This window comes from Aegilops tauschii, chromosome 1 (genome assembly GCF_002575655.3).
Source record: "Aegilops tauschii subsp. strangulata cultivar AL8/78 chromosome 1, Aet v6.0, whole genome shotgun sequence".
NCBI lineage: Eukaryota > Viridiplantae > Streptophyta > Magnoliopsida > Poales > Poaceae > Aegilops > Aegilops tauschii.
In genome coordinates this window covers 264784519-264798578 of record NC_053035.3, presented here as the reverse complement: position 1 = coordinate 264798578, position 14060 = coordinate 264784519, and the positions used below count along the sequence as shown (strand labels likewise).

General features: G+C 41.6%; 2 long non-coding RNA genes and 1 other non-coding gene across 3 annotated transcripts in view; 2 read left to right on the top strand and 1 right to left on the bottom strand.

Moving 5' to 3' along the window:
* LOC141021032 (uncharacterized) overlaps positions 1-14060 on the bottom strand; it is a 143012-nt gene that overhangs the window by 100452 nt on the left and 28500 nt on the right. The window lies entirely within an intron of this gene.
* Positions 1-14060, top strand: part of LOC141021031 (uncharacterized) — a 144009-nt gene that overhangs the window by 101796 nt on the left and 28153 nt on the right. The gene's annotated exons all lie outside the window — the stretch shown is intronic.
* TRNAS-GCU (transfer RNA serine (anticodon GCU)) lies at positions 7136-7223 on the top strand. The gene has a single exon. It is a non-coding gene; the product is annotated as a tRNA-Ser (tRNA).

Genomic DNA, 14060 nt, shown 5'->3' with positions numbered 1-14060 from the left:
ATCATACGTCTGTCACGAAATATACGAAGTCCAAGGTGCACGCATGCAGGTAAAATATGAGTATGCAATACGGGAGTAGGAATAGAATGCACCGAATCGAGTGTCTGAAGCGACGCCTCGAAAGGATAATAAGATAAATCATGCCTCAGTCGGGCGTCTGAGCGACACCACATAAAGGGCTTATAAAGAATAAACAAATGACAAGCATGCCGCAGTCGGGCGTCTGAGCGACACCACATAAAGGGCTTATAAAGAATAAATAGATAACAAGCATGCCGCAGTCGGGCGTCTGAGCGACACCACATAAAGGGCTTATAAAGAATAAATAAATAACAAGCATGCCGCAGTCGGGCGTCTGAGCGACACCACATAAAGGGCTTAAAATAATAATCGCAGTGAGTATCCAGGAGGTAGAACCGTCCCAGGGATACTCAATAATTCAAATAATGTAAATGGTTAGTCCACAATAATAATAATCATAATCCTCATATGTCACAGGTCATAACCAATGATCTAGTTTAGCCGTTTCTCCATCCGAAGACCATCACTAAAACCCATCTCAGACTGTAGTCCTTTCCCATGGACATGGCTATCCGAATAAATTTAACCTCTGCAGTGGGTGTACTCTTTACCCACGAGTAACGGATTTATTTAGTCCATCGAGACTAATTCCGCCTACGGCCTTTTAATTGAAAACACGCCTGACCTGCACACACCAGCTTAACTTACCGGTGTCTGGAATCACCCACGACACCTGTCAAGCAAAACTCTAAGTGGGGAGGCTACAACCTCGACGTAGCATGGGATCAAATTTATATCGCGCGCTCCAAGGGGTGCCCCCCTCTCGGTCCCAACCGGAAACACCCATGCCCCCGGACCAGGTGGCATGCCTACCGGATGCATCCGGTATCTTCCACCATGGCCTCTCTGTACGGTGTGTGCTAGGAATGGGTTGACAACCTACTGAACCGTACCCTACCTGCGGCAGGGACAAGTGGTAGTACGAAACAAGTATGGGGTTACTGGAACAAGACTCGATCTACGGCCGATTCAAGAGGTTCAAGTATTCCCTGTATGATTAGCATAACAAATATATCTCCACTAACAGACAGAATCACCGCTCATCATACCTCATCATGCCATACCGGACACACTCGTCTCGACGAGGAACTAGGGACAAGCTCGTGTCTACCCAAGACCACGACTTTCCCGGCTTCCTGCCGGTATGCATGAAAAGCTCACGAGGATGATCACTATCACCAGCATATCCATTTCTAACAGCAAAGAACCTCATTATGCACTCACGCGTATGATTCTATCGTCACATAAAATAACTTATGCTCCAAGTCAAGGTGGTGTTGTAACCGTATCAACAACACCCAAAAATATTATGCCAGGGGTCAGAATGATTGCCTTCAGGTTGTGTAGAGGAAGTGTGAATTCCAAAACTTTTTGAAAGTTTTCCTCTCTCTCCATTTCCTATTTTGAAAAATATTCAAATAACATATATTTCAAAAACAGTACAAAAAGTTGTCCTAATTATTTTTGAAATAAATCTTAAACTAAACTAGATGAAATTTGAGAGAGGTAGGAAAAAGAATCAACTCATTTGGAGTTTTATTTTAAAAGATATAGCCAGTCAAAGTTCTGTTTTTAATAAAATCAGAAAAAGGAAACGTTTCGGGGGAAAATACGCTTTCGAAGCAGAGGAGACGTACTCGAGGCTTTTTATGCTTTCACTTATCCAAAGTGGACGGGCGCGTGGGTCACTGACAGTGGGTCCAGCGGGCCCACTGGTCAAGTTTGACTAGTCCCATCTCCCTCCCCTTCCTCTGCCCGAGCGGAGGCGGGACTCCGGCGATCGCCGTCGACGAACGGCAGCTCCCCACGGGGCCCCGAGGGCAGGGATGGATCCGCCAGCCCAGGGCGGTCCTCCCGGTGGGCGCTAGGCAGGTGGGGACGGAGGGAGTCGCCGGCGGTGAGCTTCGCGATGGAGGAGGCTTCGGGTGGTTTGGGGGTTTCGGGCTATGGTGGTTTCCGATCGAGGCTAAGGCGCTGGGCAGCTCCGCAAGATCAAGGGGAAACGGGTGGTGGTGTTGGATGGGCGGGGGAAGGTCTGGTTGCGACAAACGGCACCGGAAGGCGGCGGCGGCCGAACCGGCCGGAGTCGGGGAAGACGGGTACCAACCGCCGATTGCTTGCTGAGGGGGTGCTATGGGGGTGGCCTGGGGTCGCATGAGTGCTCGGAGGAGCTCGGGGCCTCCTTATATAGGCGTTCGAGGTTGGTTCCGCGGCGGCCGTGGATAAGAACGCCGGCGACCGCCGTTCTGTAGCTGCAGGGCGACGTGGCGGCGACGAGCGCGTGCCGACGGGCTCCAGGATAAGCTCGAGCTGCTCCCGGGGGCAGCTGGCACGCTGGTGTGGTTCGGGCGGCGCCGTCCAGGGCAGAGGTTGTCGGGGTGGCGGTGGCGGCTTGCGGTGGCGGCGCTGTAGAGCGCCAGGAGGGGGCCAGGGCGGCTCTACGGCGAGGGAGGGGTTGGGGCATGGCGGCTGCGAGCGGGAAGGGTCAGCACGAGCGCGGGGTTGGTGGCAGCGAGACGCGGCGGCTCGGTGCACGCGCGTGCAAAACGTGCGCTCTGGGCGCGCCCAGAGCATGCACGGGACGTGCTCGACGTAATGCCAGGGCAGCCTAGAGTGCCAGAGCGAGGCTGGCAATTAACATGACTAGTTTAGGGCTAGCAAGGGGTTTAATGGACATGGTGGTTAGGTCAGGGGATCAAGTTCACAAAGCAAACTAATAATCATGCCAAATCTGCCCATGCACTCCAGGTGTTCGTCAGAATGCTAAGTGCATCTAGGCAACTCTTGGAGTTGCCAAAAACTCCAGATCAGGGTCTCTCTAGGTATAGGTGATGATGGCAAGATCATTTGGACAAAACCAGAAACTTGCTAGTGCAAAAATTTGAGAAAACCAATTTTGGGCAGAAACTAAAGGCTATTAACTCATGAACCAAAAATACTCCAATGGGTCCACTCTCTTGGACTTAAGGGTTTTGTAGGGAGGACTACATGCATGAAAAAGCTCATGGGCACTAGAGCAAAATAAATTTGGGTTGCAGTACAAATCACCAAACTGGAGCAGAATGAAGATGAGGTTGATTCACTCAAATATTTCAAAGAACACCAATGGGTTTTTGCATAAAGTTGAATCATGTGCATCCACTGACATCTCCAAACACTTGGAAGAATTTTTAAAAGAATATTTAAATAGGTTTTAGTGCAAAAATACCTACTGGACCAGATTTGAAAAGTTGATGTAGAGCTCAAAATCTCCAATAACCAAAAGATATCTTTGCATAAAAGTGATGTGGAAACATCACATGACATCCCCAAATTTTGGTGAAAATTTTAAATGCATTAATCAAATGGTTGCTGTGCAGCAGAGGCCCCAAATCTATGAAAAATCATTTTAAAAGAATAAAGCTCATGAAAAACAATTATGCAAATAAATCCACTGATAAAGAATTGTTTTATAGAGAGAGTACACAAGTCCAATAATTCTTTTGGAAGGTTTCCACTTGAGGTAAATCTCCACAATACTAAAGAAAAGGGAGGTTCTGAAATCAAGAGATAAATCCAGACAAATGGAAAACTTTAATCTCCTAGCAAAATTTTTATTATAAAACAAGGTCAAAATTTTGGGGCGTCACACCATCCTACAAAAACGAAACGGTCCCTTTGTAACCAGTCATAAGAAGACCAATAGGAGCTATACTTGATGTAAAGAAGATCCTAAAAGTTTCAATTGGAAGGGTACGAATTCTGCACTTATAGCTTCGATAGGATTTCTTATAATTTGGATTTGTTATTTTGGTATAAATCTATTAGGAATAGGCTTACATAGTTATGGTTCGTTTACATTAACACCTAAATGATTACATAAAATAAAACCTTCTTGAATTGAAGGTTTTTACTTTTATGTTTTATTTGAGAACCCCTTGAACGCGTTCTCAAAGGGTTCTCAAAAATTCGAGATAGATCTAATTATACTTTTTTACTTATTTCTGCATTAATAGAGCAGACGAGTAAAAAAAAGCAAACCTATTTAGGATAATAATTGGATAAGAGAGCCTCTACCCTGTCAATGGATAGGGAGAGAACAAAATCTGGATAAATACCAATTCCTATTACTGGTAAAAAGATACAGATTAAAATAAAGAGTTCTCGTGGTCCAGAATCCACAAAATTTGCGTTTGGAACATTAAATAGCTTGTATCCATTGAACATCTGGCGTAACATAGATAATAAATAAATAGGAGTTAATATCATTCCAATTGCCATTACAAAAGTAATTAGTGTTTTTGGCATTAACAGAAATTTTGGACTAGTAATTAGTCCAAAAAATACTACTAATTCTGCGACAAAACCACTCATTCCTGGTAAGGCAAGAGAAGCCATTGAAAAGCTACTAAACATGGTAAAAAATTTAGGCATTGGGATAGATATTCCCCCCAGTTCTTCGAGATAAACAAGACGCATTCTATCAGAAGCGGTTCCTGCCAAGAAAAAAAGTGTAGCACCAATAAATCCATGGGATAATATTTGTAAAATAGCTCCATTGAGTCCAATGTTGGTTATGGAACCAATTCCTATAATTATGAAACCCATGTGAGATACAGAGGAATAAGCTATTCTTTTTTTGAAATTTCGTTGACCAAGAGAAGTTGAAGCTGCATAGATTATTTGGATCGCTCCTATTATTACTAACCAGGGCGAAAATAGATAATGAGCATGAGGTAACAATTCCATGTTGATCCGAATCAATCCATATGCTCCCATCTTTAATAATATTCCTGCTAAAAGCATACATGTACTATAATGTGCTTCCCCATGGGTATCTGGTAACCACGTATGTAGGGGTATAATCGGCAATTTGACAGCATAAGCAATAAGGAAGCCAAAATATAAAAGTATTTCCAAGGTTGCAGGGTATGATTGATTAATTAATATTCCAAATCTAATCCTGGTTCATTGGAACCATATAAGCCCATACCCAGAACTCCGATTAAGAAAAAAATGGAACCGCCTGCAGTATACAAAATAAACTTTGTAGCTGAATATAGACGCCTCTTCCCCCCCCACATGGATAAAAGTAAGTAAACAGGAATTAATTCTAACTCCCACATGATAAAAAAAGTAAAAGGTCTCGCGAAGAAAATAATCCTATTTGACCAGTATACATTGCGAGCATCAGGAAATAGAATAATCGTGAATTCCGTGTAATTGGCCAAGCTGCTAAAGTAGCTAAAGTAGTGATAAATCCTGTCAATAAAATAGATCCTAATGAAAGTCCATCGATTCCCAATCTCCAGTGGAAATCGAAGACATCTATCCATTTATAATCCTCCTTTAATTGGATTAAGGGATCCTCTAGTTGGAAATGATAACAGAACGCATAAGTCATTAGAAGGAATTCTAATAAACAAATAGATATAGTATACCACCTAACGACTTTGTTTCCCTTATGAGGTAAAAAGAAAATTAATGAACCTGCAAATATCGGCAAAACAACAAGTATTGTTAACCAAGGAAAATAACTCATGATAAAGTGATAAAGACAAGATACGTTTTGACCAGAAAAGCCCGTGCTCGATTATTTCGAGCACAGGCTTCTTCGGTAAAGAGGAATCAGACGATTCGAGTGAAGTTTTTTGTAACGTATCAATAAGATAGAGCCATGCTACGTGTTGTTTCAGGCCCTAAATAAACACGGACACTTAAAAAATCTGTCGGGCAGGCAGATTCACATCTCTTACAACCCACACAATCTTCGGTTCTCGGCGCGGAAGCAATTTTCTTGGCTTTACATCCATCCCAGGGTATCATTTCTAATACATCTATTGGACAAGCTCATACACATTGAGTGCATCCTATACATGTATCGTAAATTTTTATGGAATGTGACATGGGATCTATAAATTTTTCTTTTCAACATAAATTTTTTCGATCTGGTAAAAATGAAATTAGTACTATAATGAGTCATATGTATTGTAGACAATCAAATAGATCATTTTCTTCTTTAGGAATTCTACCAAGGGCTATAGTCATAGTGATCCTCCTATTCAATTACTTCAACCATTTCCGAGCACCTCATATCACTTTCCAAGGCATATGATAGTTTTATTATCTGTGGACGATTTCTTTGTCGTTCAATGCCCTTTTTCAATGGTCTCGAAGAGAGAAATTTCCCATTTTTATCTATGGAGTCACAGTCACAACCGAGGTCGTGGTAAATCCATGAATTTGATTCGATTTGTTTTTCTTATAATATTTGTTTTTCTTATACTATAGAAATAGAAATAAATTGTTTTTCTTATACTATAGAAAGAAATAAACCTTTGAATTCAGCATTATTCCAAGACTCCTATTTCAAAGTCTATCTTTTAAGGGAAAAATGAAAATAAAAGTAACCCTTCTTTTCCCACTCCCTCTCTATTGCATGGGTGGAAGAACTAAAATAGAGGATTCTGAAAAAAATGGACCTTCGAAATCCAATTTTATGTGTAGCGCAAAGGAGTTGCGATTTCTTCTTATTCCTATAGAACATCTAGTAACAAGAATATGAAATCGTAAATAGCGAAAAATTCTTGTCTTGCGCGGTCTAAGTCTAAGGAAATAAAAAAAATTCGCTTATACAATTTCAGCTACATCGAATTTATATATCAGAATAGCGGATAGAGGCATCATTAAAGGAGTCAGGTCTACTTACTTTATGGTTCTTTCCAATTTTATGGTGGATTTGATAAGAACCCTTTTTGCTTTCTTGATAAATAATCGACAAAAAAGCGTTTTTTATATAACCTGCTTGTTTTATTATAATTATAACAAGTCCTATATGGAAATGCCCGCTAAAGAGAAAATCTATTTGATTGTCTGTCGGCCAATATCGATTTTTAGAAAGAAAAAACAAGAATTTTCTTCTTTTTTATTAACATTAAGAAAAAAGAATATAATTAAAATGGAATTGGCAATATAATTTTTATAGACTTTTGAAAGAAAAAAGGGGTTTTTTTGCAACCGTTATTTCTTATTTCTTGCCTATATCATATCATGGAAACCTTTCGCTTTGGAACGTGGAGAGATGGCTGAGTGGACTAAAGCGGCGGATTGCTAATCCGTTGTACAATTTTTTTGTACCGAGGGTTCGAATCCCTCTCTTTCCGCTCCCTTGGATCATTTGGGACTTTCGAATTGGAAAGAATTCTGACCCCCGGATTTTCTCATAGATAAATGTACGAAACAAATCCAATAAGAAAAAAAAACTAAATTTTTACTCCTCGCGTCCAGGATTCCGTCCTGGGTCATTAGATAAGAATCCAAAGATAAAGAGTGAAACAAAGAATATCACTACTGTATAAACAAAAAGTTTGAGAGTAAGCATTACATAATCTCCAAGATTTTTTTTAAGGAATAGATTACCAGTTTTTCCTTACCACACGGATCCACTAGGATGGTTTTTTTATACCTAAAAATGCAAAAAAGAATTCTTGAAAAAAATTGCAAGAATTCTTTTATAATAAGCACTCTTATCAATAGCAAAAATAGGGTTAGGTGGTTAGGTATTGTGTAGGTACCTGCTCAACCTAGGTGCAGGGGAGTAGAAAGGTTGATCCAAATTTATTGCTGTAGCTACCCATTCAATGTAGACGAATTTAAATTTTAGAATCGAAGGTTCATAATATAAAAGTATAAAACTTCTCGGCTTTTACCCATTTTTAATTTTTTTGGAATGAACACATCATTCAATTTGGCATACAGAGTACTAAAGATTTCATCGAAAACTTACAGCAGCTTGCCAAACAAAGGCTAATAGAAAAAAGAATAGAGGTATAACATGCATAATATCCACGATTGGATTGAAAATAGCATAAGCTTCGGGTAATTTGGCAAAGAAAAAACTAGTAGGATAAAGAACAGAATTAAAATAGATACAGGTTAAACTAAGTATATTAGGCATAACAAGCATTTCATTCTTGTAGAGTAAATAATTGGATTTTTCTTCAGTTATTTTTTTAAGGGAAAGAAGGAAAAGGCAGATTCAAAATCTTTTTTCTTCGGACTTTCCCAAACACAAAATACCTCCTTGTATTTGCACTCTCAAATGAGAGTGGAATAAATTCGACTTTCATATAATATCTTAATAGAATTCCATGTAATGATCAATGCATTTTTTTGATTCTATATTATCTGCATGTGTAGAATACTAGCAAGAGAATATCCCTCCTTTTTTATGTAATTGAAATGGTATTGACGAATAACAAATAAACATACTAGTGTTTATTAGTGTCGCATAAAACCCGAAATGGGGCGTGGCCAAGTGGTAAGGCAGCGGGTTTTGGTCCCGTTACTCGGAGGTTCGAATCCTTCCGTCCCAGATTGTTTCTGATGAAACAAACGGTGAAATCATATAGTATTCCATATGAGACAAAAGTTTATTAAAGAGAATAATGATATCTTATTCTTTCTCAGAAAACATAATAAAGTCTTAAGTCCAGTCAAATTGACTATCTTTATTTTCATGAAAAAATGGGATCTATCAAGCACATTCATGATATGCCTCTACTATAAAATCACTTAGTCATATTTTTTCTTCCTTTTGGTATTCGAGTTGAAGAAGTACGAGAATTCTATAACTACCAAAAACTTTCAATCTTTTCATTGGAATAGTTTATTTAGTTATTATATTTAATTGTTTTTGGTACTGAAAAAATATATTACTACTAGAATTCTAATTCTAGTAATTAAATTAATTAAACTTTTTTGGAGGTTGATAGTTTATTTATTGAGGAAGAGTCGATCCTTCTTTTCTCACTTCAAGATTGATCATCTCGAGCCATCCGTTGAGGGTGGAAATTTAAGAATAAATAAGTTTTAAGCAAACTTGTTTAGTCGTCTTTTTCAAACTATGTTTCATTCATATGATAGAATTTTAATATGGGTTTAAATAAATTGGATCTTGGCGGAGGCTTCCCAGATAAATACTTACTTTCTTTTATCCATATTGCTCCATAGATAGCAAGTTTTAATTAGTATAAAAAAACTAAACCAATGACTATTCATGATTCCATCCATATTGGATCAATTCTCTATACCACTTTGCAATGAAAAGAGGAATGTTTGTTATGGTAAAACTTTGTTTAAAACGATGTGGTAGAAAGCAACGTGCGACTTGAAGGACATGATCGATTGTGGATTTTTCTATCCATCATTTTCCATAGTAATGAAAATGCTCTTGGCTCTACATAGCCTGTTCTATTCGTTCCGAACCAAATTTGCACTGGGTTTAAGTAACATAGTACACGATGGAGCTCGAGAGGACATAATTTTTTTTATCAAGGGAAAGAATCTAGGGTTAGTGAAAACTAATAAATTAGGCCAACTTTGTCAGTCTATCCTTAATATAGAAATAAATCGAAAGGTTAAAATAAGAATAAATCCAATAAAAGTATATCAGAATCAATCCCTCTTATTAGATTTCTATAGAAGAGATAAATGCTTTATCGAAGGAAATAAGAAAAAAGGGTATGTTGCTACTCTTTTGAAAGAAAAAAATAGGAATTCCCGAAGTAATGTCTAAACCCAAGGATTTCACAAATCAAAGATAAAGGATTCCAGAACAATTAAACACAATTTTCAATTGTCTCAACAATCGAGTTGGATCAGAATAAGGAATAAAAGTCAATTCGTTCGAAATGAGACAAAGAAAAGAGTTTAAAGACGATACAAAAAATTTGGAAGGATTTTGCCTTCGAAGTTTGTCAGGCAAAATTAGCCCACTTGAGTCATCAGTATAAATGAAATTTGTTTTTTCTGTAAGGAAATTAATGCACGTCATTGTCAGGACCGGATTTTCGGGATATTAATTTCCCAAAAAAAATGGCCCTGGTGCTCACCAGCCCCAGGATTACTGTTAGCAGGCACCAACTTGTTACACAAATTCCAAGAGAGCACAAAATATGTAGTACAAGACCATTGTGGCCTATGAGTACAACAAAAGGTTTCTAGTGGTTGATGGCGGAAGCTGTTTGTGGTTCATCTGCGTCTATGGGACTCCATTTCCCACAAGAATAGCTGACCAGGATAACTCCTATCTTCGCGAGGCTGCTATCTTCACTGCGTAGGTTCCGGGGCTGTCATCGCAATGCTCCTCTCCGAGCAAGAAATCCGGCCAAGACAATAGCCAGGGACAAGCCAGTGAGTACTTTGAATGTACTCGCAAACATTATGAACACGGGTATAATATAATAGTGGATAATCATGCTCCGAAATATTCTATGATCATATCGCCAGTCACAAAATAAACAAAATCCATGATGCACGCATGCAGGTAAAATATGAATATGCAATGCGCGAGTAGGAATAGAATGCACCGATCGAGTGTATGAATCGACGCCTTGAAAGGATAATAAGATAGATTATGCCTCAGTCGGGCGTCTGAGCGACACCACATAAAGGGCTTATAAAGAATAAATAAATGACACACATGCCGCAGTCGGGCGTCTGAGCGACACCACATAAAGGGCTTATAAAGAATAAATAAATGACAAACATGCCGCAGTCGGGCGTCTGAGCGACGCCACATAAAGGGCTTATAAAGAATAAATAAATGACAAACATGTCGCAGTCAGGCGTCTGAGCGACACCACATAAAGGGCTTATAAAGAATAAATAAATGACAAACATGCCGCAGTCGGGCGTCTGAGCGACACCACATAAAGGGCTAATAAAGAATAAATAAATGACAAACATGCCGCAGTCGGGCGTCTGAGCGACACCACATAAAGGGCTTATAAGAGAATAGTCACAGTGAGTATCCAGGAGGTAGCACCGTCCCAGGGATACTCAATAATTCAAACAATGTAAATGGTTAGTCCACAATAATAATAATCAAAATCCTCATATGTCATAGGTCATAATCAATGTTCTAGTTTAGCCGTTTCTCCATCCGAAGACCGTCACTAGACCCATGTTCTAGTTTAGCCGTTTCTCCATCCGAAAACCGTCACTAGACCCATGTTCTAGTTTAGCCGTTTCTCCATCCGAAAACCGTCACTAGACCCATGTTCTAGTTTAGCCGTTTCTCCAACCGAAAACCGTCACTAGACCCATCTCAGACTGTAGTCCTTACCCATGGACATGGCTATCCGAATAGATTTAACCTCTGCAGAGGGTGTACTCTATACCCACGAGTAACGGATTTATTTAGTCCATCGGGACTAATTCCGCCTGCGGTCTTTTAATCGAAAACACACCTGTCCTGCACACACCAGCTTAACTTACCGGAGTCTGGAATCACCCACGACACATGTGAAGCAAAACTCTAAGTGGGGAGGCTACAACCTCGACGTAGCATGGGATCACAAAATTTATACCGCGCGCAAACTAGGGGAGCTACCCCTTCGGCTACAACCGAAACACCCATGCCCCCGGACCAGGTGGCATGCCTACCGGATGCCTCCGGTATCTTCCACCATAGCCTCTCTGTACGGTGTGTGCTAGGACGGGGTTGACAACTTACTGACCGTACCCTACCTGCGGCAGGGACAAGTGGTAGTATGACACAAGTATGGGGGTTTACTGGAACAAGACTCGATCTATGGCTGACTCAGGAGGTTCAAGTATTCCCTGCATGATTAGCATAACAAATATATTCCAACTAACAGACAGAATCACCGCTCAACATACCTCATCATGCCATACCGGACACACTCGTCTCGACGAGGAACTAGGGACAAGCTCGTGTCTACCCAAGACCACGACTTTCCCGGCTTCCTGCCGGTATGCATGAAAAGCTCACGAGGATGATCACTATCACCAGCATATCCATTTCTAACAGCAAAGAGTCTCATTATGCACTCACACGTATGATTCTATCGTCACATAAAATAACGTATGCTCCAAGTCAAGGTGGTGTTGTAACCATATCAACAACACACAAAATATTATGCCAGAGTTCAGAATGCTTGCCTTCAGGTTGTGGAGAGGAAGTGTGCATTCCAAAACTTTTTTGAAAGTTTTCTTCTCTCTCCATTTCCTATTTTGAAAAATATTCAAATAACATATATCTAAAAAACAGTACAAAAAGTTGTCCCAAATATTTTTGAAATAAATCTTAAAATAAACTAGCTGAAATTTGAGAGAGGTAGGAAAAAGAATCAACTCATTTGGAGTTTTATTTTAAAAGATATAGCCAGTCAAAGTTTAGTCAAAGTTCTATTTTAAAATAAAACAGAAAAAGAAATTGTTTCGATACAGAATACGCTTTCGGTACAGAATACGCTTTCGGGGTAGGGGATACGTACTCAAGACTATACGCTTTCACTTAACCTGTGTGGACGAGCGCGTGGGTCACTGACAGTGGGTCCAGGGGGCCCACTGGTCAGGTTTGACTAGTCTCTCCTCCCTCCTCTTCCCCTGCCCGAACGGAGGCGAGACTCCGGCGATCGCCGTCGATGAACGGCGCCTCCCCGCGGGTATCCGAGGGCAGGGATGGACCTGCCAGATCGAGGCGGTCCTCCCGGTGGTCGTTGGGTCATCGGGGGTGGAAGGAGTCGCCGGCGGCGAGCTCCGCGGCGGAGGAGGTTTCGGGTGGTTTTGGGGTTCTGGGCTGCGGTGGTTCTTGGTCGCGTTTGAGAGGCTGGGCGGCTCCGTGAGGTCGAGGGGAGTGAGATGGTGGCACTAGATGGCCGGGGAAGGCTATGACTGCGACGCAAGGCACCGGAGCGCGGCTGCGGCCGAACCGGCCGGAGACGAGGAAGAAGGCCCTTCCCCGTCGATTGCTGGCTGCGGGAGAGTTATGTGGATGGCTTGAGGTTGCCTAGGGGTTTGGGGGAGCTCGGGGGGTCCTTATTTATAGTGGTCGAGGCTGGTTCCCGCGGTGGCCGTGGATAAGAACGCCGGCGACCGCCGTTCTATAGCCAGGGGGCGCGTGGCGTTGGCTGGCGGGGTCTGGCAAAGAGAGGGGATAAGCTTGAGCTGTTCCAGGGGCAGCTGGCGCGCTGGAGTGGCTCGGGCGGCGCCGTCCATGGCAGGAGCCTACTGCCGATGCCGGCGTGCCGCCAAGGGCTCTGACGGCGGCGCTGTAGGGCGCCAGGGGAAAAGCTTGGAGCGTTCTGGCGAGCGGATGAGGACGGGGTGTGGCTCTGCGGGCGAGCAACGGCCAGGGGCGCGACGCGGCGACCCGTGCGCACGCACGTGTAAAACGCGCGCTCTGGCCGTGCCCAGAGCACGCACGCCAGGTGCTCGACGAAATGCCAGCGCGTGCTAGAGAGCTCGGATGATGCTGGTAGTTAACAGGCCAGGGTTAGGGATAGCTAGGAGCTTAGTGGACATGCTGGATGGGTTAGGGGCTCAAGTTCATAATGCAGACTAGAAAACATGTCAAAACTGTTCCTGCAGACAAGGTGTTCGACAGAAAGCTAAGTGCATCTAGGCAACTCTTGGAGTGGCCAAAAACTCAAGATCAGGGTCTCCCTAGATGTAGGTAATGATGGCAAGATCATTTGGGCAAAACCAGAAACTTACTAGTGCAAGTTTTGCAAACTTTCAGTTTTGGACAGAAAGAAAAAGGCCTTATGGCATGCACTTAAAACCCTCCAATGGGTCCACTCTCCTGGACCTAAGGGTTTTGCAGGGTGAACTACAAGCAGGAAAAAGCTCATGGGTACTAGAGCAAAATAAATTAGGGTTGCAGTACAAATCACCAAACTGGAGCAGAATGAAGATGAGGATGATTCTCTTAACTTTTTCAAAGAGCACCAATGGGTTTTTGCATAAAGTTGAATTATAGGCATCTACTGACATCTCCAAACACTTGGAAGAATTTTTAAAGGAATATTTAAATAGGTTGTGGTGCAAAAATACCTACTGGACCAGATTTGAAAAGTTGATGTAGAGCTCAAAATCTCCAATAACCAAAAGATATTTTTGCATAAAAGTGATGTGGAAACATCACATGACATCCCCAAATTTTGGTGAAATTTTTTAAATGCATTAATCAA